This window comes from Mustela nivalis, assembly GCF_964662115.1.
Source record: "Mustela nivalis genome assembly, chromosome: 10".
Classification (NCBI taxonomy): domain Eukaryota; kingdom Metazoa; phylum Chordata; class Mammalia; order Carnivora; family Mustelidae; genus Mustela; species Mustela nivalis.
The window spans coordinates 102,743,732-102,764,917 of record NC_139029.1 but is presented as its reverse complement, the minus strand read 5'-3'; the positions used below and the strand labels follow the sequence as shown (position 1 = coordinate 102,764,917).

The following is a 21,186-nucleotide window of genomic DNA, read 5'->3' as shown; positions in this document are numbered from 1 at the left end:
TGTCCCTCCGGCTCATATCAATCCAGCTACACTGGCTTTCTTACTATTTTTAAGGATGTCAAGCATGCTTGCTTTTGGGGGTTTCTGGATTTATTCTTATCTCTGCCTATAATTTTGTTAACACAGATTTCATTTCAATTAAGTCTTTGTTTAGTATTGTATCCCATAATATCCTTTGCAGAGAGTCTTTTTATTTATTTTTATTTTTAAAGATTTTATTTATTTGACAGAGAGAGACACAGTGAGAGAGGGAACACAAGGGGGGGAGTGAGAGAGGGAGAAGCAGGCTTCCTGCTGAGCAGGGAGCCCAGTGCAGGGTTCAATCCCAGGACCCTAAGATCACGACCTCAGCCAAAGGAAGACGCTTAATGACTGAGCCAGCCAGGCGCTGCCAGGGGTCTTTTTAGATCACCAAATCAATTTTCTTTCACAACTATAGTCTTTTATAAGGTTCACACTTGATGTAAGGCAGAAAAAAATCAAGCAAAATACTGAATGATATAAAGTCCTAATTTATACCATTCTGTGTTCTCTTAACCTAATGTCCTAAATTTACTTTGAAGGGAATAAGGTGTATGTACAAGTGACTCCCAAGTCTGTGATCTTCAACTGTTTTGTCCCAAAAAGAACTTTGGAAATGCATAAGTTTAATAATTGCAAGTTTGTAGTTCCTGGCATATTGTACATTATGTTAGGCTTTAAATGTAAAAGTGTCAAAACCTTGGCACTTCATTCATTCTGCTTATGGAAAATGGCCACTCTATCACCTAACTGACAAGTCCTTATCATCAGAAAAAACCTACCCTCATTTGAATTCAAAACAATGAATTGATAAACATTCTTATTAAAACTTAATCTCTTCCGGGGCACCTGGGTGGCTCAGTGGGTTAAAGTCTCTGCCTTTCGCTGAGGTCATGGCCTCTCGGGGTCCTGGGATTGAGCCCCCCATCGGGCTCTCTGCTCAGCAGGGAGCTTGCTTCCTCCTCCTCTCTCTCTCTCTCTCTGCCAGCCTCCCTGCCTACTTGTGATTTCTGTCTGTCAAATAAACAAATAAAAAAAAACTTAATCTCTTTCAAGTTCTAAGATTGATAGAAGACAGATAAGGTATAAGTTTGTGTCTGGTTGAAACATGGTCCTGCTTCCTTCAGTATTTCTCTCTCTGGGACTGTGCAGCCTGGCTTTTTCTCTTCGTTTGGACTGTCCCCAGAGATTTTTATACCATGGGGCAGTGCACCAGAATAAGAACTGGGATGAGTGAGGTAGCTTTCATTTCATAAAGGAGAGGGAATCTGTGTAAGATGAATTGGTAAAGAAGTCCTGAGGCACCCTTTCTCATCTGGGTAGGGATCATTTTAAATTCAGGGTACAGATGAAACAGAATTTTCAAAATAATACCTTAAAACTACACTACCATTTGAAATTAAAGATGACCTGTCCTAGAGCATTTCACCTACCTATGCCAGTGGTAGGATTACAAAAATATTCCCAAGTCAGGGGGTCCTAGGTGGCTCAGTCAGTTGAGTGTCTGACTCTTGGTTTCAGCCCAGGTTACAATGTCAGGGTCGTGAGATCAAGCCCTGTACTGGGCTCTGCGCTCAGCAGCAGTGTGCTTGAGATTCCCTCTCCCTTCCTCTGCTCCTCCTCCTCATAAATAGTCTTTTTAAAAAAATTTCCAAGTCAAACTTTACTAAAATTTCCATTTGAATTATAGAAATTATAACATCTGAGTTCAAAAGGAAACAACCTGGGTTCTAAGACTACATTAAATAGAAATGCTCCAGAGCATGAATTTTACAAGTTTTTCCTCTGAATTAAGCGTCAACAAAAACAAGGTTAACTCATCTCAGAATATTTATACTTAAATCTTTATTTTTTTGAGGGTTTTTTTTTTTTAAATTTTAATTTGACAGACAGAGATCACAAGTAGGCAGAGGAGCAGGCAGAGAGACAGAGGAGGAAGCAGGTTTCCCACCAAGCAGAGGGCCCAATGAGGGGCTCAATCCCAGGACCCTGAAATCATGACCGGGTAAAGGCCTTAACCCACTGAGCCACCCAGGCACCCCCATTAAATTTTTATTTTATTTTATTTTATTTTTAAGATTTTTATTTATTTGCCAGAGACAGAGAGAGAGAGTACACACAAGCAGGCAGAGAGGCAGGCAGAGGCAGCGAGAGAAGCAGGCTCCCCGCTGAGCAAGGAGCCCGATGCGGCACTCGATCCCAGGATCCTGGGATCATGACCTGAACTGAAGGCAGCAGCTTAACCAATTGAACCACCCAGGCATCCCAAATTTTTATTTTTTTAAGAGATTTTATTTTTAAGCAATCTCTACATCCACCACGGGCACAAACTTACAACACTGAGATCAAGAGTCACATGCTCTACAGACTGAGCCAGCCAGGCGCCCCATGAATATTTACACTTAAATCCCCATGAATATTTACACTTAAATTCACATACACAATCACAATAGAGCTGCTTGATACATTTGGGTTCACTTGGAATAGTTAATAGGATACATATCATGCTGGATGTGATTAAACTTTGAGCTTCCTTGCCAATTATGATGTATCACCATTTGTTTTTTTAAAGTCATAGTTTTGGGTCGCTAAGAACTGATTCATCAGTCTTAATAGTAACAGTGTATCAAAAATTTTATTCCCGTGTCATATTTAAGTATCTTAAAACAGATTCAGAGAAAAAGTGAATAAATTTGAGGATGCAAAGCAAAATTATGGATTCAAAAAATTCACAAATCAGACATGAACTCAACACAATTTTGCCAAATTAAAAAATTCCTGTTTTTGTTATTTGATTTTGGCATGATTTTTAAATACAGCACCCCCCCCCTTTTTTTTTCACACTTTAAAAAGGACATCAGGCTCTGAGTAGTGAAAAAGGGAAGGTAGAGATTCCTTTAGTCTTTTACACTATACAGGAGAGTTTTGCTTAGAATTCCAGATTATAATCTAGAATACAATTTATAAATACTGTTTTCTGCACCAATCAAAAGTAGACTCTACAGATCAAAACCTAAATGTACTATCTCAATTAATACAAATTAATTTTATCCCAGGATATGAAGCAGAAATGTACTGGCTCTTTTTTTTTTTTTTTAAGATTTATTATTTTTTTCTTTCTTAGAGAAAGAGAGTACACACCAGCTGGGATGGAAAGAGAGAAAGACAGACTCAAGCAAACTCCTTTCTGAGCAGAGAGCCCAATGCAGAGCTCAATCTCACAACCCTGAGATCATGACCTAAGATGAAATCAAGAGTTGGACACCTAACTATCTGAGCCACCCAGGTGCCCCTGTACTGACTCTTTTAAAATAACAAATATATAGTTATGGTCATCTACATTACTCCTTTTGAATAGAAATGCTAATATACCACTGCTAGCATCCACTTCACACAGTTCTTTTGAGGCCAAGTTGGGAGAATGCATCACAAAGAGGAAGCCAACAAAGAAAGTTGTTTTCCTTTACTGGAAAAAAACAGAAAGCAAAAAACAACCTGTAGTCACAGAAAGATTTTTTTTAGCACTATAATTAGCTTCATAGTTTTTAAAAACAGTTTTATAGTGTATGGTTCTATGAAAAAAATGAATCATAGGTTTTGGTAACTAAAGACCACAGACTCAAATTTTAAAGTTTCATTCATCACTCTGAAAGTTCTCATCCCAAAATGAGACCCTTAAATTTGTCTCCTTCTAGTTCTTTTTTGCACACATGCTTCATATTCCATGAATGGGTATGAATATCATTACTGCTACATATGAGCCTTACTTCAAAGAAGGAATGAAGTTATTTTGTTTTTGTAGAGAACCTAATAATCCACCAAACACTAATAAACTGAGTATTGGTGGTGCCTGGGTGGCTCAGTTGGTTAAGCGACTGACTCGATTTCAGCTCAGGTCATGATCTCAGGGTAGTGAGATGGAGTCCCACAGTGGGTGCCATGCTCAGAGGGGAGTCTGCTTAAGATTCTCTCCATCTCCCCTGCCCGCCCCCACACACTCTGTGTGCACACTCTAAATAAATCTTTAAAAAAAAAGAAAAAGATGGTGTGCCTGGTGGTTGAGTCGGTTAAGCATCTGCCTTTAGCTCAGGTCATGATCCTGAAGTCCTGGGATGGAGCCCTGAGTTGAGCTCCATGGTCAGTAGGGAGTCTGCTTCTCCCTCTACCCTTGGACCCTTCCTCTGCTCATGCTCTGGCTTGCATGCACCCTCTATCTCTCAAATGAATAAATCTTTAAAAATGTCAAGAAGTAAGTTTTGTTACCTCAAAATACAATTACAGGTTGAACTTGAGTTTTTAAAATTCTGACAATATAAGCCATATAATATACTTACACTTGCAATAATTTCAACAATCTCTTTCACTTCCCTAAAAAACCAATGGTAAATGGTTAATCTGCTCCCCTGCCACATTTGTTTTCTACCTCATAAACTACAAACATCAGCATGTTGCAGTAACAACAAGGCGGGGGGGTAAACATGTGCATTTCTTTTCTTTCTTTCTTTTTTTTTTTTTAGAATTTATTTATTTATTTGACAGACAGAGATCACAAGTAGGCAGAGAGGCAGGCAGAGAGAGAGAGGAGGAAGCAGGCTCCCGGCTCAGCAGAGAGCCCAATGCGGGACTCGATCCCAGGACCCTGGGATCATGACCTGAGCCGAAGGCAGTGGCTTAACCCACTGAGCCACCCAGGCGCCCCAACATGTGCATTTCTTTTTTTTTTTTTTTTTTAAATCTTTTTTTTTTTTTTTAAAGATTTATTTATTTATTTGACAGAGAGAGATCACAAGTAGATGGAGAGGCAGGCAGAGAGAGAGAGAGAGAGGGAAGCAGGCTCCCTGCCGAGCAGAGAGCCCGATGCGGGACTCGATCCCAGGACCCTGAGATCATGACCTGAGCCGAAGGCAGCGGCTTAACCCACTGAGCCACCCAGGCGCCCAACATGTGCATTTCTAATTTGCATGTAGAACAACCCAAATCTGAGGGTCAAGGGCTCCCAACAGGTTATTGCAATTGACATGACAAAGGCCTGCATCTTGGAGTGGTTCACTCCAGACACTATTTGGGGCTAACTAATGTAACTGGATCCACAAGAAAAAAAATACTCCCTGGGTCATATAATTACCAAAAAAGTTGCTCAAAACCTATTCCATTCAACTATGTGCTATGGGAACAAAAAGATAATTACTACCTTAACAAAACTTACAATAAGGAGAAAGTAAGCAAAAATGCAACTAGAATAAAGATTCACATAGGGCACCTGGGTGGCTCTGTCGGTTAAGCGACTGCCTTCCACTCAGGTCATGATCTGGTGTCTTAGGGTCGAGCCCCACATTGGGATCTCTGCTAAGTGGGGAGTCTGACCCTTCCCCATCCCCTGCTTATTCCTTCTCTCTCTCTCTCTAAAATAAATAAATAAATAAAAATTTTTAAAAATTCACATAATACAAAAATTACAGTGGAGAACAGGATGGGTAGTATTTGAGAAGAAAAGGGAATTTCAGTGGGCAGAGCAAAGTCACAGAGAAACAAGAACAGAGAGAATTTTATTGGGATAAATTAAAAGAGGACCAAATAGGGATGCCTGGTTGGCTCAGTCTTGAGCATGGGACTCTTAGCTTTCTGAGTTGAAACCCCACTTTGGGTATGGACATTACTTTAAAAAGAGGCCCAAATAAAGACTTCAAAGATTAGAAGGTTAAAGGGGCATCTGGGTGGCCCAGTTAGTTAAGCCTCTGTCTTAGGCTCAGGTCATGATCCCAGGGTCCTGGAATTGAGCCCCCCACCCCCTTAAGCAGGGAGCCTGCTTCTTCTCCCTCTCCCTCTGCCCCTTCTTCCCGCCCATGCTCGCTCTCTCACGAATAAATAAAATCTTAAAAAAAAAAAAAAAATTAGGTTAAAGGTGGCATGCCCCAACGCCAAAACTGAAAAAAAAAAAAAAAAAAAAAAAAAAATGAAAACCAGGGGCACCTGGGTGGCTCAGTGGGTTAAGCCGCTGCCTTCGGCTCAGGTCATGATCTCAGGGTCCTCGGATCGAGTCCCGCATCGGGCTCTCTGCTCAGCAGGGAGCCTGCTTCCTCCTCTCTCTCTCTCTGCCTGCCTCTCTGCCTACTTGTGATCTCTCTCTGTCAAATGAATAAATTAAAAAAATCTTAAAAAAAAAAAATAGGTTAAAGGTGGCATGCCCCAACGCCAAAAATGAAAAAAAAAAAAAAAAAGAAAAGAAAACCAAAAACAAAAAACCTCCCGCCCAAACCACCTGCGGCAGAGCCACAATCTGGCCAAGAGAGCCTGGAGGCAGGACGTTTGTCATCCCTATTTGATTTTACAGCCAAGGTCGTTTTCCTTCCAGAACAAAAGCATCCCCGCTAGAGATGAAGCGATTTCCCCCAGGTCCTCCTCTCGCCAGCCGGGGGCCCGCACACCTGTCCACATCCCCGCTCGAGGCTCTGGGCCCGCCCCGCCGCGCCGCCTCCCCCACCCCCCCGCGCCCCTCCCCCCATGCAGGCCGGCTCCCCAGGCCCCCTCCCACCCGCCAGGGCGGCAGGGGCACCGCGCGGTCCGCGCCCCGCGCCGCCGCCGGCCGTTACCCAACTAACCGTTCTGCGCGGTTCGCGCCGCCAAGCGTGCAAGGGACGCGGCTGCGCGGGACGGAGCTGCCCTGGGCCGCGCGGCTCCCACGCCGGGTGGGAGAGCTCCGCGCCGCGTGTGCAGGGTGGGCGCCGCTGCCTTGTACCCCGGCAGGCCGGAGCTTGCGCGCGGGGGCGGGGCCGGCACGACCGGCTCGGCCGCCCCCTCCCTCCCAAGCGCGCGCGGTCACCTGTCTAGCCCCACGAGGCCGGGGTGGGCGGAGGGGGGTGCGGGGTGGCGCTGACGCCCTGCCCGGCCACGAGTACCCCGCATCCTAGCCCTCACGTCCGCGTGTGTGCGGGACTTAGTCTCTGGCAAAGAGGAAAAAGCCGGCAAAGGGGCGTCCCGCCGGGGGCCTGACCCAGAGCCTCCCCTGCGGCAACTGATGAAGGCTGGGCGGTATGGTCCCCCATACAGGGAGGTGCGTAAGTTGGAAACGTGGAGAAATGAGAATGCAGAGGCCAAGTTTTTATGGACACAGAATGTTGGGGACAGGATATAACAGAAGCTAGCAGCCGGATGATGTGCTAAGTACTTGGCCGGAATCCTCATGACCCTGTGTGGTGGGGACTACATTTCACTAGGAGAGCACCTGAGGCTCAGAGAGATTAAGCAGTTTTCCACAGGTCAAGCAGCTAGCAGGAGCCAGCCTTTGAAGTCAGGCTCCAGAGCCTGATTTTGTGGTAAGAGTCACTGATGCCTTGAGGAAGTCCAGAGACCAAAGCATACCAGTTAAAGTCTTTTTTGTTGTTTGTTGTTGTTGTTGTAAATTTCATTTACAACAGCACCCAGAAGATTAAAATACGTAGGGCTAAATTTAGGCAAGAAAAAAAACCAGATTTTATTTATTTGAGTGAGAGAGAGAGAGAGAGCATGAGGCAGGGAGGGTCAGAGGGAGAATCAGAGTCCCTGAGCCAGATGCAGGACTCAATCCTGAGACACTAGGATCGTGACCTGAGCTGAAGGCAGCCCCTCAACCAACTGAGCCACCCAGGTGCCCCAGTTAAAGTCATTTTTAAAAATGTTGATTTTTAAGAAATACCGAAAAGGTATAAATCAAGGCCCCTTGATTTTGTAAGAAATTACAATTTCTTTGAGGAGGCTGAGGTACAAAAGAGCCAACATTTGCTGAGCTTTCCTTGCATTCTGGGACCTTGTCCAACCCCTCCACTCGCACCCGCTAACACACACACTTAATTCTCAAAACAATCACAGGAGTCGGCCTTAAGATTTTGTTTCACAAGTGAGGAAACAGGCTGCGGAGTGGAGTTTGGGGGATCTGGTCCCCCGGGGTCCCAAGTGCTTTCCTCTCACCCACTCTTCCTGTTTCACAGCGAAGTTTTCAGTAGGAGTTCAAAGTGTTCATAGAAGACAGTTGTAGAACCTACTGCCAAGTACTGCTTATGAGCAGTAATCGTCTCTGCCTTTGATAAATGCAGAGAAGGAAGGATCTTCAGGTCATTGTGGTGGCCAGGACCTGGACACTGGTGCTTTAGGATTGTTAAGGGAGCAGCAGCATTTAGGGTTGACTGTTAAATTAGGAAGTTAAGTTAGGAAGACAGAGTGGGAGACTCTGGTTCAGGAGTGAATTTATAATGGCAGTGGGAAGAGATAGGATAGGGTGACTCCCAGGAGATTTCTCAAAGACGTCTTGTAAAGCAGCAGTGTTGTGGGTTCAGAATTCGGACTCAGGAGCCAGACTGCCCAGTTTTCAAAAACCAAAGGACCTAATTAGGGTTGTTAGGGAAATAAAACTAGTGTTTGTGAAGCATTGGGACAGAGCCTAGCATATAACAAGTGTTGAGTAAGTATTTGTTAAAAACAAAAGGAAAAAGAAATCAAGAAAACAATTTCATTTACAACAGCACCCAGAAGATTAAAATACCTAGGGCTAAATTTAACTAGGGAGTTTGCAAAGCATTTAGGCAAGAGGACAGTCTGAAGACACAGTGTCCCCAAACTGTCCTTGCTTTAGATATCAGCTCTATGTAAATCTGAGGGTCCCCAGGGCCACCCTCACTGGCCACAAATTGGAGGTTCCCAAAACCACCCTCAGGCTAATTTGCTAGCAAGACTCACAGAACTCGATGGAAATTATCATACTCAAGGTCATGTTTAACACAGTTTATGGATAAATTGAAATCAGGCAAGAGATGAAGAGCGTAGGGCAGAATCTGGAAGGGGTCTGAACTCAATGTTCTAATCCTCTCTCCCAGCTATGACGATGTGTGACAGTATTCAAAGAGTTTTGCCACCACAGAAAGTCACTCCAGTCCTGGTACCCAGCATTTTATTGAGGCTTCCTTCCTTGACATGAACCATCCCCCAGCTGACTGAACTCAAATCTCCGGTCTCTACCGACCTCCACCCCAGTAGCTGGGCTGTTATCATGTGACACAAAGAAAGCCCTACTTTTCCAATCACATGATTGGTCTTTCTGGCATTGCCAGCCCTCACCTTGAGTTGTTTCATTAGCATAAACTATTGAAGTTGATCTCTGAGTACCTACCATGAATTACAAAGACACTCCTCTAGCACTTGGAAAGGTGCAAGGTTTTAGAAGTCACCTGCCAGGAGCTTGGATAAAGGCCAGACCTCTTTTTAGATGAGGCCAAATTCCGTACTACATTAAGTTAGTAGACCCATACATTGAAAACTGCAGAATGTTACTGGAAAAAATTAAAGAAGACCTAAATAAATGGTAAGGCATCCATGTTCATGATAGAAAGACTTAATATTGTTAAGATGGCAATACTACTCTGTGTGTGATCTACAGATTCAATACAGTCCCTATTAAAATTCCAACAAAAGTTTTGCAGAAGTGGAAAAGAGGACCTCTAAATTTGTATGGAATTGCACAGGACCCCAAATAATCATAAAAATATTGAAAAAGAACGAAGTCAGAGGACTCACACTTCCTTACTACAAAATTTATTACAAAGCCACAGGGATCAAAACAGTATGATACTATCATAAGGACAAATATATAGACAAATAGAATGGAATTGAGAGTCCAGAAATAATCTCATGAACATAGGACCAACTGATTCTCTAAAAAGGTGCCAAGATCATTCAATAGGAAAAGAAGTTCTCTTCAACAAATTGTACTGAGACCACTGGATATCCATATGTAAAAGAATGATGTTGCAACCCGACTTCATAGTACATACAAAGATCAACTCAAAATGGATTAACCAACAACCTAAAAGTAAAGACTAAACTATAGAATTCTTAGAAGAAAACAGGGGTAAATCTTAAGGATCTTGGTTTGGTGATGGATTCTTAGATACAACACCAAAAGAAGATCAACAAAAGAAAAAGTATGTAAATTTGATTTCATCACAATTAAAAGCTTTTGTGCATCAAAGGATAATTAATTATCAAAAAAGTGAAAGAGGCACCTAGCTGGCTCAGTTGGTGAAGTATGCAGCTCTTCATCTGAGAGCTGTAAGTTTGAGCTCCGCGTTGGGTGTAGAGATTACTTAAAAATAATAAAATCTTTGGGGCACCTGGGCGACCCAGTCGGTTAAGAGTCTTACTCTTGGTTTCAGCTCAAATCATGATCTCAGGGTCATGAGATAAAGGCCAAGTTGGGCTCCGCTCAGCACAGAGTCTGCTCAGGATTCTCTCTCTCCCTCTGCCTTTCCTGCTTATGCTCACTCTCTCTCTAAAATAAATAAATAAATCAATAATAAAATCTTAAAAATAAAATCTTTTTTTAAAGAGTGGAAAGACAACCCACAGAATGGAAGAAAATATTTGCTAATTAGGGTCTAATATCCAAAATACATAAAGAACACTGCTAACACAGTAACAAAGACAGCCTAGTTAAAAAATGAGCAAAGGACTTGAACAGACATCTTCTAAGAAAATATGTAAATGGCTAACAAACCCATGGCAAGATGCTCAACACTACTAGGCAATAGAGACATGCAAATTAAAATTACAAGATGCCATTTCACATCCACTAGAATGGCTAAAGTAATAATTAAAAAAAAGAAAAGAAAAGAAGTACTGGCAAGAATGTGATGAAATTTGAGACCTCATATATTGCTGGTGGGAGCAGAAAATAGTATAGGCACCATAGAAAACAATTTGGTGCTTCCTCAAAAAGTTAAGAGAATTACCATATGACTCCTCCCCCCCATTCTACTTCTATGTATATATCCAAAGAATTGAAAACAAATATTCCAACAAATACACAATATTCATAGCAACACTTTTCATAATAGTGAAAAGTTGGAAACAATTCATTGCCCATCACTGAATACCATCATTGAAAAAATGTGGAATAGCAACAGGAGGGAATATTATTTAGTCAAAAAAAGAATGGAGTATACGGGCTACAGCATGTATCAAAATATTGCAAGGGAAAGTAGCAAGGCACAAAAGGTCACTAGTTATATCTCTCCATTTTATGGAATATCCAGAATAGGTAAATCTGTAGAGATAGAGATTTAGTGATTGCCAAGTTCTGAAGAGTAGTGAGAAAGGGAATGATTACTTAATGGGTATGGAATTTTTTTGGAGTAATGAAAAGGATTTAGAACTTGATATAGGCACTTGTTCTGCAACATTGTGAATGTATTAAATACCACTGACATGTATACTTTGAAATGGCTAACTTATTTTATATGAATTTACCTCAATTTAAAATAACAAATAAATAAATGAGAAACAGATTTTCCATGCATTTAATAAAGGTTACTATATGTGTTCATAGGATCATATCTAATCTTGTAATTGTAACTTTGTATTTTTTTTCTTACAGAAGGACAACATGGTAGTTAGAATAAGCAACCTCCCTAAGATGTTCATGTCCTAACCCTTGGAACCTGTGAATATGTTATATTACAGGACAAAAGGGAATTAGGGATGCAGATGGAATTAAATTTACTAGTCAGCTGACCTTAAAATAAGGAGATTATCCTGGATTGTCTGGACCCAATGTAATTAGAAGCATTTTAAAAGTGGAAGAGGGGGCGCCTGGGTGGTTAGTTAAGCAACTGCCTTCGGCTCAGGTCATCATCCCGGGGTCTCATGATCGAGTCCCACATTGGGCTCCCAGCTCCACGGGGAGTCTGCTTCTCCCTCTGACCTTCTCCCCTCTCATGCTCTCTCTCTTACTGTCTCTCTCTCTCTCTCTCTCTCAAATAAATAAATAAAATCTTTTTTAAAAAAATTGAAGAAGGAAAAAGAGTGCCTACGTGGTTCAGTCAAGGCATATGCCTTTGGCTCAAGTCATGATCTCAAGGTCCCTATTTTGGGCTCCCTGCTCAGCGGGGAGTCTGCTTCTCCCCTCCGTCTGCCCCTCCCTCTTGTTTATGCACTCACTCTCTCTCTCTCTCAGGGAAATAAATAAAATCTATAAAAAAGGAAAAGTGGATGAGGGAGGCAGAGAGGTCAGAGTGAAACAGGGTGAGAAGGATTTACTATTGCTGACTTTGAAGTAGGAAGAAAGGGTATGCCCGTGAGGGAATGCGGGTGGCCTCTAGAAGCTTGAGAAATGCAGGGAAACAGATTCTCACCTAGAACCTCCAGAAGGGAACAGAACTCCCCTCCACACCTTGATTTTACCTCGGTGAGGTCTGTGTTGGACTTCTGGCTCAGGAAACAGTAAGATCATAAATTTATATTGTTTTTCAGCCATGGTTTATAATAATTTGTTACAGCAGTGGTAGAGAACTAATACTGTCTGCATCAATGTGGATTCTTCAGGCCCCACAAAAGTGGTTCCCACTAACAGGAAATACTGTCATGAAGAGCACAGGCTTTGGAGTTGGAAGGCCAGGTCCTATAACTGACTAGTTTTGTGCCTGCAGGCAAGTCACAGAAATCTTCCAGGCCTCCTCTTTCCACACCAGGTACTCCAGAGATAATACCTACAAGCCCAATTTGTTGTGAGAATCAACACAGAAAATTTGGCAACTGCTTGAAGAATGTTTATATATCATATTAAAAGTTGTCAGTAAAGGGGTATATGGGTGGCTCAGTTTTGGCGTGGCCTTTGGCTCAGGTCATGATCCCAAGATCCTGGGATCAAGCCCCATGTTGGGCTCCCCACTCTGCAAGAAGCCTGCTTCTCCCTCTCCTACTCCGCCTGCTTGTGTTGCCTCTCTCACTGTATCTCTCTCTGTCAAATAAATAAATAAAATCTTAAAAAAAAAAAAAAAAGTTGTCAGTAAATGGTGCTTAAGAGGTAAAGGTCAAGGCTGGAAAAACAGAAACAGGAAAAGCAAAAAGAGGAACCAGTTAGAGCGAGCTGGAGAAAGTGATAAAACAGGTACAACTCTTTAACAGTTTTGTCAGATTTTATCCTGGCCTTAAGGAATTCCTAAATAGGAATTTTAGAGTTGACAGGAACTTGGAAACCACACAACCAAACCCACATTTTGTAGATGTGGAAGTTGAAACCCAGAGAAGCTGAAAGACTTTCCTAAGGCCACCCAGCTAATGAACGGTTTGACCAGGCGAACAAACAGGTTTCCTGGCTTCACTGTGTGGAGCAAAATCTTTAAGATAATAAAAGTATTTCTGCACAGAAAGCCTTAACTGCAAACCATACGGGGTACAGTGCCCTCTAGTGGCCTTTAATTTTATCTCACAAATCTCTGTTACTTCGTTCTGTTTGAGAGGGAGCAAGGTAGACGGGCCGTAGATAAACTTACAGCTCTTTGCAGACTCAAGAAGATTTCAAGCGAGTTTTAACTTCAGAAATTAAGGACAAGGATGAGAAACACCATTAAAAGAAAAGGTGGCGCAGATCTTGTAAATGCAAAATTGGAAATGTATTAATTTTGCTGACTACATTTCTCAAATATTTTATCTGGAAAATAAGAAAAGTAAGTTTTTGTTGTGGTTTCACTGACAAATTCAGCAGCTTCGTGTCCATTTCCTTATTCTTTCAACACCTCTCTTAGGTAAGAAATAGGAAGGTGCCCTTAACCCTATTTCATTAATGATAAAATGTAAAAAAGTTCTGTTTTATTGAAATGTAATCCTCATATAAATTCATGTATGAATATTACAGAATTCCATATTCCATAAAAAGCAGAAAAAGTCACCATTTTAAAGTGTACAAGTAAGTGGCTTTTTAGTATGTTCACCATGTTGTACAAACATCACCACTATCTAATCACAGAACATTTTCAGAGCATCTGTGTGGCTCAGTGGGTTAAGCCTCTACCTTCAGCTCAGGCCCTGATCTCAGGGTCCTGAGATCGAGCCCCACATCGGGTTTTTTGTTCAGGGGGGAGCCTGCTACCCCCTCTCTTTCTGCCTGCCTCTCTGCCTACTTGTGATCTCTCTCTCCCTGTCAAATAAGTAAATAAAATCTTAAAAAAAAAAAGAAAGAAAGAGAGAAAGAAAGAAAGGAAGAAAGAAGAAAGAAAGAAACCCTGTGCTCTTGGCAGTTAGTCTCAATTTTGCCCCCTCTTCTACCATCCCTCGGCAACAATGAATAAACTTTCTGTTTCTATAGATTTTCCTATTCTGCATATTTCACGTAAATGGGTTAAGTATGTAACCTTGTGTAGCTGGCTTCTTTAACATAATGTTTTCAAGGTTCACCCATGTTACAGTGTGCATCAGTACTTAGTTCTTTTTATGGTTGAATAACTTTACTGTAAGGATATATCATGTTTTGCTTCACAGTTTATCAGCTGATGAACTTTTGGGTGGTTTCCTCTTTTTGGCTCTTATGAATAATGCTATCAACATTTGTGTACAAGATTTTGTATGAACAAATTCTTCATTTCTTTTAACTTTTTTTTTTTTTTTTGAGTGATAGAGACCATGTGAACATATGCACATGCAAGTGGTGGGGAGGGGCAGAGGGAGAGAAAGAGAACCGTAAGCAGGCTCACACCTGGTTAGTGCTTTTTGTGTCCTATCTAAAAAATGTTTTCCCACTTCCAATTCCTCTACTCCCAGATTACAAAGATATTTTCCTATGTTTTCTTCTAAAAGCTTTAGAACTTTAGGGGCACCTGGGTGGCTCAGTCCTTAAGCTTCTGCATTCGGCTCACGGCCCGTGCATCAGGCTCCCTGCTCAGTGGGAAGGCTGCTTCTCCCTCTCCCACTCCCCCTGCCTGTGTTCCCTCTTTCCCTGTGTCTCTCTCTGTCAAATAAATAAATAAAAATCTTAAACAAAAAAAGCTTTAGAATTTTAGCTCTCACATTTAGACCTATGATGCATCTCAAGTTAATTTTTGTATAAAATGCACTGAAGTGTTGGGAGTGGGGAGTGGTCTGATTTTTTATTTCTCTCCTACAGATATCCCCTATCTGTTGTTACTGATGTTACAGCACTGCCTACTGGAAAACTTATTTATTTATTTATTTATCTTCTTTCCTTGATTGAATAACTTCAGTTGTTCTGTCCAAGTCAATTGATGGTACATGTGTGGACTTATTTTTGGACTCTCAATTCTGTCCCATTGTTCTACTTCTCTATCCTTGTGCCAATACTACCTTTTCTTTCATTACTCTGGCTTTTTATTGTAGAAAGTCTTTTTTTAAAAAAAGATATTTATTTATTTGAGTGTGAGGGAAGGAGAGAGAGCGGGAGTGGAGGGAGGAGCAGAGGGGGAGAATCTTCACGCCAGCTCACTGCTGAGCCTGATGCCAGGCTCCATCTCATGAGCTGTGAGATCAGGACCAGCTGAATCCAAGAGTGGGACCCTCAACTGACTAAGCCACCCAGGTGCCCCTCATTGTAGTGGGTCTTGAAATTAAGTAGCCTATGCCCTCGAGCTTTGCTCTTCTTCAAGATATTTTTAGCTATTTTGAGTCCTATTCATTTTCATACATTTTAGAATAAGCTTGTAAATTTCAATGAAGAAGGTCTGTTGGAGTTTTTATTGGAATTTTATAGAACAGCTGGTAAAAATTGTCCTCTTAACCATTTCAGACTTCTAATTCATGAATATGGTATATCTCTTTATCTGTTTAGGTCTTTTTTAGCCTCTCTCAGTAATGTTTTATTGTTTTCATGTAGAGGTTTTACAGTTTAATTAAAATTGTTCCCGATGTTTTATTTTTTATTATTTTAAATAGTTTTATTTCAACTTCACTTTTGAATTATTACTAGAGACATACAATTTATTTTGCTTATTGCTTGTATCCTGCAATCTTGCCAAATTCACTTATTGTTTTTAGTAATTTGTTTATAGCTTCCCATTTTCTACATATGTAGTCATGTCACCTGTAGAAAGGGAAGTTTAAAACTTCCCTTTTAAAAAACAGAGTTTTTTCTTTGTCTTGCCTTGCTGCCCTGACTAAAACCACCAGCACAATCTTGAATAGTAGTGATGAGAGTGGACATCTTCGCTTGACTTCAGCTTCGAGGAAAGTGTTCAGTAATTCCACCCACAAGTTTGATGTCAACCACAGGATTTTACAGACGAGCTTAACAGATTAATGAAGCTCCTTTCAATTTTCAGTTTGCAGAGTTTTTATCATGAACAGGTGTTAACTTTTATGAACTCATTCTCTATATCTATTGAGGTAATTATATGTTTTTTTTTTCTCCTAAATTCTGTTAATGTGATGACTGACATTGACTTGTTTTTTAAAAATACATTTTTAGGGTCACCTGGGTGGCTCAGTTATTAAGCATCTCTTTCCGCTCAGGTCATGATCCCAGGACCCCGGGATCTAGGCCCTGCTCAGTGGGAAGTCTGCTTCTCCCTTCCTCTTTCCCACTCCCTCTTCTACCCCCACTCTCCCTGCTGGTGTTCCCTCTCTCACTGTCTTTCTCTCTGTGTCAAATAAATAATTTAAAAAAATAAAATAAAAAATAGGGGCGCCTGGGTGGTTCAGTGGGTTAAGCCGCTGCCTTCGGCTCAGGTCATGATCTCAGGGTCCTGGATCAAGCCCCGCATCAGGCTCTCTGCTCGGCTGGGAGCCTGCTTCCCTTCCTCTCTCTCTGCCTCTCTGCCTACTTGTGATCTCTGTCTGTCAGATAAATAAATAAAATCTTTAAAAATAATAATAATAATAATACCTTTTTATTATGGAAATTTTCAAATACATACAGAGTAAATAGAACAGTGTAATAGACTCCCAGGGACCCATCACCTAGGTTCTTACATCATTTGTGCGTTTACCTAATCCCTACACTTAAAAGCCCCTTTCAGGTTTTCTACTTTGGACCTTCTGTTTGTCACTTTCTCTCTGACTCTTTTCATTCATCATTTTCTTCCTCTTCCGCCTTCCATTTCTTTTCCTACCTCCTACTGATAAAGATAAATGAACTCATATAAAATCCTTGTCTTGCTTCCCTTTTTATACACTTCGAATTAGCAAAGTTTTCTTTCTATATTTTAGCGCAGTAGAATACTAGAATTTGGGCAAGCACTGACATGTTAGACATTAGTTACAACTATAAATTCCAACAACGTATCCAACCGCATAAGTGTATTATTAACTAAAATTTAATTAACTGCAGAAACTTCTTTCCAAAGACATGCTAAGAAAGCACTGTATCGTTTTGTTATTTCGGGTAAATTAATCTGAAAAATGAACTGCCTATGGCCATACTTAATAAGTTGTGATATATTGTGAAAAAACAAAACCAACACAGGTCCAAAAATGTCACATTTAAATATTTTATATTCTTTAGAATTCAGGCCCAGACAAGTTCAATAAAAAAGTGAGATTTATATAACTGTTTTCATTGTTATTGTTTTTGCAAGTTCTACTATGTGAAAAGGATATAATGAAAAGAGATGAGAAATCAGCGTATCAGCTTGTTATGAAATTTGTGAACAACAAAAGCAAAAGAATAAGGCAATATCAATACTATATGAGAATACCTTTAAACCTGTTTGTTTTGGCAAAAATATATATAATTTTTTTTGTTTTTTTAAACTTAAGTATAATTAACATACAGTGCTATATTAGTTTCAGGTGTACAATATAATGATTGAACATTTCTGTACAGTACTCAATGCTCATTACGGTAAGTGTATTTTCTTAATCCGCTTCACCTGTCTCACCCATCCATCCTCTCACCCGCCTCCCTCTGTCGTCCACCAGTTGTTTCTCTGAACTTAAGAGGCTTTTCTGTTGCTGTTGGTCTCTTTTTTCTTTATATCTTCATTTTTTTTTCTTAAATTCCACATACGAGTGAAATCATATGGTATTTGTCTTTCTCTGATTTGTTTCACTTAGCATAATACCCTCTAGATCAATCCATGTTGTTACAGATGGAAAGATTTCATTCTTGTTATGGCTGAGTAATATTCCACTGTGTGTGTATACACAAAGAAGATGCGCGTTTCATATATGTGTATATGTGTATATGTATATACGTGTGTATACATATATACACATATATGAAACACACATCTTCTTTGTGTATTCATCTACCAGTGGACACTTGGGCTGCTCCCATCATTTGGCTATTGTATATAATGCTGCAATAAACATAGGGGTGTGTAGATCTTTTTGAACTCATATTCTTGTATTCTTTGGGTAAATCCCCAGTAGTTCAATTACTGGATCATATGGTAATTCTATTTTTAATTTTTTGAGGAACCTCCATACTGTCCTTTAGGGTGGCTACATCAATTTGCATTTCCAACGGTGAGCAAGGGTTCTTTTTTCCTTCAAATCCTCACCAACACTTGTTTCTGTGTTTTTGATTATAGCACTCTGACAGGTGTGAGGTGATAGCTCATTGTGGTTTTGATTCACATTTCTCGAATGATGAGTGATGTGGAGCATAGTTTCATGTGTCTATTGGCCCACTGTCTGTCTTGGGAGAAATGTCTGTTCATGTCTTCTGTCCATTTTTCAGTTGGATTATTTGGGGTTTTTTTGGTGTTGAATTGTATAAGTTCTTTATATATTTTGGACACTGACCCTTTATTGGATATGTCACTTACAAATATCTTCTCCCATTCAGAAGGTTGTCTTTTTATTAGGTCGATTGTTTCTTTTGCTGAGTAGAAGCTTTCGATTTTGATGTCGCAATAGTTCACTTTTGCTTTTGTTTCTCTTGGCTCAGGAGACATACCTAAAAAATGTTGCAACAGCCAATATCAGAGGAATTACTGCCTGTGTTCCCTTCTACGATTTTTATGGTTTCAGGTCTCACATTAAGTCCTTAATCCATTTTGAGTTTATTTTTGTATATGGTGTGAGAAAGTAGTCTAGTTTCATTCTTTTGTGGCTGCCCAGTTTTCCTAACACTGTTTGTTGGAGAGAGTATTTCCCATTGCATAGTCTTGCCTCTTTTGTTAAAGATTAATTGATTATATAATCATGGGTTTATTTCTGGGCTCTCTTTTTTGTACCCTTGATCTATGTGTCTACTTTTGTGCCAGGACCACACTGTTTTGATTACTTCAGCTTTGTAGTGTATCTTGAAATCTGGGATTGTGATACCTGCAGTTTTGTTCTTCTTTTTCAAGATCACTTTGGCCACTCAGAGTCTTTTGTGCCTACAAATAAATTTTAGGATTACTTGTTCTAGTTCTGTGAAAAATGCTGTTGACATTTTGACAGGGATTGCATCAAATCTGTGCATTGCAAAAGCTTTTTATTTTGGTGTTGTCCTAATAGTCTAATTTTGCTTTTGTGTCCCTTGCCTGAGGAGATGTATCTGGAAAAATGTTTCTACAGCTAATGTCAACATAATTGCTATCTATGTTTTCTTCTAGGAATTTAATGGTTTCAGGTCTCACATTTAGGCCTTCAATCCATGTAGTGTGTGTGTGTGTGAGTGTGTGTGTGTGTGTGTGTGTGTGTGTGTGTGTTATAAAAAAAAAAAAAAGTGGTCCAGTTTCTTTCTTTTGCGTGTAGGTACCTGGTTTTCCCAACACCATTTGTTGAAGAGACCGTCTTTTCCCCATTGCGTATTCTTGCCTCTTTTGTCGAAGATTAATTGACCATATAATCATGAGTTTATTTCTAGGCTCTCTATTCTGTCCCATTGGTCTATGTGTCTATTTTTGTGCCAGTACCACACTAAGTACTCAGCTTTTTACTTTGTGGTATTGATTCATTATATGTGTGCTCTAAGAGATAGTGATTATTTCATCAGAATATTTGAAAATATTGTCAAGTTATATAAGAAATAACTCAGAAAAGCCCATGTGTTTTTCATATTTCAGATCTAAGGATAATTTTGAATATATACATATGCTACACCAACTCTGAAAATTGCTTGGAAAAACTTTTAGAACTGAAATTTGTTTCTGGAAGAAGACTCATCAGCCTTACCCTTATCACCAGAGTCTTCCAAATACTCATTTGCAGTTGTCAGTAATACAGACCATTTCAAACAATACTTCCACAGCAATCACTGGTCACATAAGCATGTACTCCCATAGCCAGCCTCCACATCTAATAAAAACATGCATTTTCTCTCCTTTCCCCTCTACCCCTAAATTAAAAAAATAAAAAATGAGGCAGCAGTTGAAGCTACTAAAGAGAGAGTAGAAATGGGGCTGAAGGCAAGAACTTCTGTGTCCAGTAATCACATTTCTTTCCCTCTCCTAATCTTTCCGTTTCAAATTGTGATATTAAACATGAAATTACATGTTAGATCTTTAGTCATCAGCTCAGTGAGTTTTGACAATTGTATATACTTCTCTAACCACTGCCAAAAAAAAAAAAAAAGAAAGAAAGAAAACATTCTGTCACTCCAGGAAGTTTCTTCATGCCCTTCCCTGTCTGTTCCCCTTCTTCCTAAGGAACCACAGTTATTTTTCTTTTAGGATTTTATTTTTGGGGCACCTGGGTGGCTCAGTTGTTAAGCGTCTGCCTTTAGCTCAGGTCATGTTCCCAGGGTCCTGGGATCGAGCCCTGCCACCAGGCTCTCTGCTCAGTGTGAAGCCTGCTTCTCCCTCTCCGACACCCCCTGCTTCTGTGCCTCTCCCTGTCAAATGAATACATAAAATCTTAAAAACAAACAAACAAACAAACAAACAAAAAAAACAAGAAAGAAAGAAAAGAAAGTGTAAGGGCCTATTTAGCCAGAGCGACTCCATCTTGGTTAAAAGCCATTTTATTGTTTGTGCAGTAAAACTTAAACTGACCCTGTCCCCCACCCAGAGAAACTTACTTAGAAGCAAGTCTGGGAAGCCAGTAAAATATGGTCAGCCAGTTCCTGATAATAGAGCCCAGAATACAAGGATGAGTCGAGCCAGGTGGAGACATTCAATCAGTAAGAAACACACATACTCTTTCCCTAACCACCAAAGCATGTAAACCCCTCCATTTGGGTGTCAACCTTAAGCACCAATTCTGACCAGAGTAATAGGTTAGGTCAAACAGCTACTATAGGGTAAATTGTAATTCAATTGGCCACCTGCACATGACCTAACATGACTATACAATGTTACAATTTCATTGGCTACCTATATGTTGCCAGGTTTTTGCTCTATAAAAATTAGTCTGTAAGGCTGGGAAGGGTCACCCTCTTCGGAGGTGGCCCTGGCTGGTCAGTCTGATTTCTAATGCTTGGCATAGTCTAAAGCTTTGCATAACTTCAACTTTGTTTACTTCTAATGCTTGGCATAGAAT

General features: G+C 40.4%; 1 protein-coding gene across 1 annotated transcript in view; it reads right to left on the bottom strand.

Moving 5' to 3' along the window:
• LOC309842141 (monocarboxylate transporter 1-like) overlaps nt 1–6,793 on the bottom strand; it is a 36,121-nt gene extending 29,328 nt beyond the window's left edge. Inside the window, exon 1 of the mRNA XM_082686078.1 lies at nt 6,621–6,793. The gene's annotated coding sequence lies outside the window, so the exon portion shown is untranslated. The remainder of the gene's footprint in view (nt 1–6,620) is intronic.
• Nucleotides 6,794–21,186: the final 14,393 nt, after the last annotated feature.